Below are 4,376 nucleotides of genomic sequence, written 5' to 3' on the forward strand. Positions count from 1 at the left end.
AGAGCACGAATGAGTCTCCAGCAGCCTCCTGCAGAACACTGGCAGGGTGAGCCTCCTCCACTTGCCTTCCACTCCTGCGGTGTGGTGGAACTTGAGGCCTTGTGGCTCCATGTCCTTCAGTGTCACTGCAGTGGTGACAGGCTCACTCTCCCCCCCTGAGTTTTCAGATACGCTGCTGAATTTACTTGTCTCGAGTCCAAATCTGCCTTCCCCTTTTCCTGCCTTGAATGTCATCTGGGTTTAATAATCACATCTCTCTTAGGCTACTCATTTCCACGCTGGAGAACTGTCCCATGTCAGAACCCCAATCCTCTCTGCACTATGGTACTACTCTGATGTTGCTCGTGGCTTCTCTTTCTATTTTTAACCTTAAGTGATTTTTTTTTCCTGTCTACAAAATGCTTTTGTGAAATGTGTTAGAAGCTGACCAAAGAATAAAGTGAAGACTGGCTACTGATTTCTTTTTCTTTTTCTTTAAGAGACAGCTTCTCATGTACCCGAGGAGGGCACTGTACTCCTTACATAGCTGAGGATGACCTCGAACCCCAGATCCTCTTGTTGCCAATTACCAAGTGCTGGAATTATTACCACCACATCCTATTCGTGGGCACCTGCGACTGAAGCCAGGGCTTTGTGCCTGCAAGGCAACCATTCTACCAACTGAGCTATACCACCAGCTTGCCTAGTAGATCTTACAGATGCAGGATGGTGGCGCAATAACCTGCTTTTCACTTTCTAGTCAGTTTGTGTTTGGGGTGCTAACCAAATTCTCCCAATGAAGCCTTATTTCAAACGTGCTGTCTCGGCTTGAGCCTAGGTCCTCTGGTCAAATTTCATGTCTTGCTTTGGTCCCAGTGCATTTTTATAATCTAGTTATAGTGATCCCAAAGTGTTGGTTTAGAAAGGAATAATTAATTGACACCAATGATTGCTGAGACTTCCAAGTCAGAACACGGTGAAAATATTAGGCTACCTATATTTACTAGTTTTGGTGTAGCAGGCGGCAGGACTATCTAGTCTTCACTGTGACTCTATGAGGTAGATCCTGTTGTTTTTCCAAAGCACAGAGATGCTAACTACCCTATGTAAGACCACAAAGTCACGGGTACAAGATCTAGCCTGGTACATAGATCTTTCATGATCTACTTTTTTTTTTTTTTTTAAATAAAACTGCATCTTCTTTATTTTGCATGCCTTTCATTTCAGAACAAAACAAAAGCCCACAATATACAATATCCAACCCTGCTAATGCTGTGGGAGGGGATTTTCCTGCCTTAAGGCACAAGGACAGGATAGAAGAGATTCTTCTTGACACGAGCAGAGAGCCAGGTAGGTCAAGGCTGCTGGAGGGCCACAGGGAGGCTATATAGAGGAAATATGCTTCCTGGAGTTCTTTAATCTGCTTCTTCCACGTGACAGGCATCCTCGTCACCTTCAAGTTGGGGGATCTCAATAAGAACAGCAGCACTGGCCTTCTCTGCTGTCACTTCATCTTCATCAATGCCCAGGCCTCGCTTAATCATGCCTTAGATGCAGTTGGAGTGGGTTTGGGGATCCTTAAGTGAGAAACCAGAGGAGAGCAGAGCAGTTTCAAACAGCAGCGCCACCAGGTCCTTGACAGCTTTGTCGCTTTTGTCTGCCTCAGCATTCTGCCGCAGGGTGTCCACAATGGGGTGGTCAGGACTGATCTCTCTGTGTTTTTTTGGCCATGATGTAGCCCATTGTAGAGTTGTCTCTCAGTGTCTAGGCCTTCGTGATCCGCTCCGTGTTGTCTGTCCGGCCATAGGTGCTTGTCACAATGCAGCAGGGTGAAGAGACAAATCTATCGGAGACTGTCACCTTTTCAGCCTTCTTATCCCAGATCTCCTTCATGAGCTTGCAGAGGTTCTCCAACTTTGCCTTGCTCTCCTCCATTTTCTTCTTCTCTTCCTTATCCTCTGGTAGCTCCAGGCCTTCCTTAGTCACCAAGCCCAGGATCTTTCCATCAAATTCCTTGAGCTGCTGCACGCAGTACTCGTCAATAGGCTCCATCTTGTACACCACCTCAAAGCCGCGTTTCCACACACACTCCACAAAGGCAGAGTTGGCCACCTGCTCTTTGCTCTCACAGTAGTAGATGGCCTTCTGTGTCTCCTTCATGTGAGACACGTACTCTGACAGGGAAGTCATCTCATCTGCAGACCGAGAGGTCTGATAGCAGAGGAGCTCAGCGAGGCGGCAACGGTTAGTGGGATCTTCATGGATTCCAAGCTTTAAATTCTTGGAGAATGACTCATAAAATTTCTTGAGGTTCTCTTCATCTTCAGACAAGAGCTCAAGGCATTCCTTGACAATGTTTTTGTGGGTGACTCTCAGGATCTTGCTCTACTGGAACAATTCTCAGGAGGTGTTCAGGGGCAGGCCCTCAACGTCAATCACACCACAAATAAAGTTGAGGGATTCAGGTACCAGCTCATCACAGCTGTACATGATGAACACGATGGACGTACAGTTTGATGCTGTTCTTTTTCTTCTTGTTCTCAAAAAGGTCAAAGGGAGCTCGCCGAGGAACGGAGAGCAGTGCCCTGAATTCCAACTGCCCTTCGACGGAGAAGTGCTTGACTGCCAAGTGGGCTTCCCAGTCATTGGTGAGGCTCCTACAGAATTCACCACATTCATCATGAGTGATGTCATCAGGGTGTTTCTGGTCCAAATAGGCTTCCACTTATTCAACTCTACATGATCAATGCATTTCTCCTTAATCTTCTTTGTTGTCATCTTCTTCTTGTCTTTGCCACTGTCGTCCTCCTCATCTGACCCCACAGCTTCTCCTCATCATCCTTATCTTCCTCTTCTTTCTCACCTTTATCTTCCTCTGCCTCATTATCACTGATCTTCTCTCGTTCTTTCTCCAAATAGAGGATAATGGGAGAGTCTATGAACTGGGAGTATTTCTTCACCACTTCCTTGGCCCTCCTCTCTTCTAAGTACTCTGTCTGTCTTCTTTGAGGTGAAGGATCATCTTGGTACCCTGACCAATGGGCTCACCATGGTCCGTGCAAACAGAAGATGCCATACTGCTCATCCTCACTGTGCTTTGTGTTCACAACCACTTTCTCTGCCACTGGATAGGCAGAAAAGAATCTAACACCAAACTGCCTGATCATGGCGCTGTCTGCACCAGCCTGGAGAGCCTCCATGAAGGCTTTTGTACCAGACTTAGCAATGGTTTCCAAATTATTTATGACGTAGTCCTTGGTCATGCCAATGTTTGTGTCTACCAAAGTCAGCATGCACTCCTGAGGGTTAGGGATGATGTCAATTTTCAGCTCTTTTCTGGTGTCCAACTTGGAAAGGTCTGTCTGGCTCTCATATCAGATCTTGCCCAAGGCATCAGAAGCATTAGAGATCAATTCACGGACAAAAATGTCCTTGTTTGAGTAAAAAGCATTGATGATGAGGGACAAGAGCTGAGCGATTTCTGCCTGAAGGGCAAAGGTCGCCACCTCTTCCTCTCCATTGTGCACTTCCTCAGGCATCTTGGCAGAAATGCCATGTAGTAGTAGAGAGTAGGGTGGGCCTAGACACATCCAACTTCGCACGACAAGCCTAGGCTGTGCGGGTGTGACTCAAGAGCTCTTGATCTACTTTTTACTGAACTGCAGTGAGCAAAGGGGGAGGGGAATGGTATATATGTAGAATTAGGTAACGTTGTGTACTTATGTTGTCAGGGAAATTTAAAAGCCAGTCTCGAAATTTCTATCAATATATACACCCTCACCATCTGGATAGGGAAGTCCTGACATTACAAGCAGGTCTCTTATGTCAGAGTATGTGACACTATAGGGTTCTCTGGCTGCCTTGTTAGCACCGAGGCTCTACAGGGAGAACCAGCAGGTCTGTGTTCTGCTTTCCCTGCATGGCTGCAGCGAGGCAGAAGGATGGCGTCTGTACACTCACTGGATGTGTTTACAGGCAGTCCTCAGTTTTCACCACCTCTCCTTTAGCCAAATCCATTTACCCAGCTACACCAGAGAGCCACTAATATTGAACTTTTCACCACCTTTATTCAAGAATTTGTGTTTCTTTGGCAGTTAAAGTTTATCCACTCAGTGTGTGAGGAGCGCCATCTAGGTGTGAGTGGAGGTACCTGCAGGTTTCCATGGGCAAAGTCTTTCCTTTATGATTTTACAACCAGCCCCTTAGAGAAAGCAACAAGAACCACTGTGCACACTCTCATGCTCTGACTGTATCTAGCATGTGAGATAACTGTGGCTTTATGTTTTTGAAGCCTTTGTCATGTAAGGTGGGAAAAACAAGCTAATAAATCTAATTTTTATGACTTGAAGATTTTTTTTTTTTTGTATGCACTAAAATCATTCATCCCCCCAAATGGT

General features: G+C 46.0%; 1 pseudogene; it reads right to left on the minus strand.

Moving 5' to 3' along the window:
• Positions 1–1,394: 1,394 nt before the first annotated feature.
• Positions 1,395–3,518, minus strand: LOC127198567 (heat shock protein HSP 90-beta-like; annotated as a pseudogene).
• Positions 3,519–4,376: the final 858 nt, after the last annotated feature.

This window comes from Acomys russatus, chromosome 14 (genome assembly GCF_903995435.1).
Source record: "Acomys russatus chromosome 14, mAcoRus1.1, whole genome shotgun sequence".
NCBI lineage: Eukaryota > Metazoa > Chordata > Mammalia > Rodentia > Muridae > Acomys > Acomys russatus.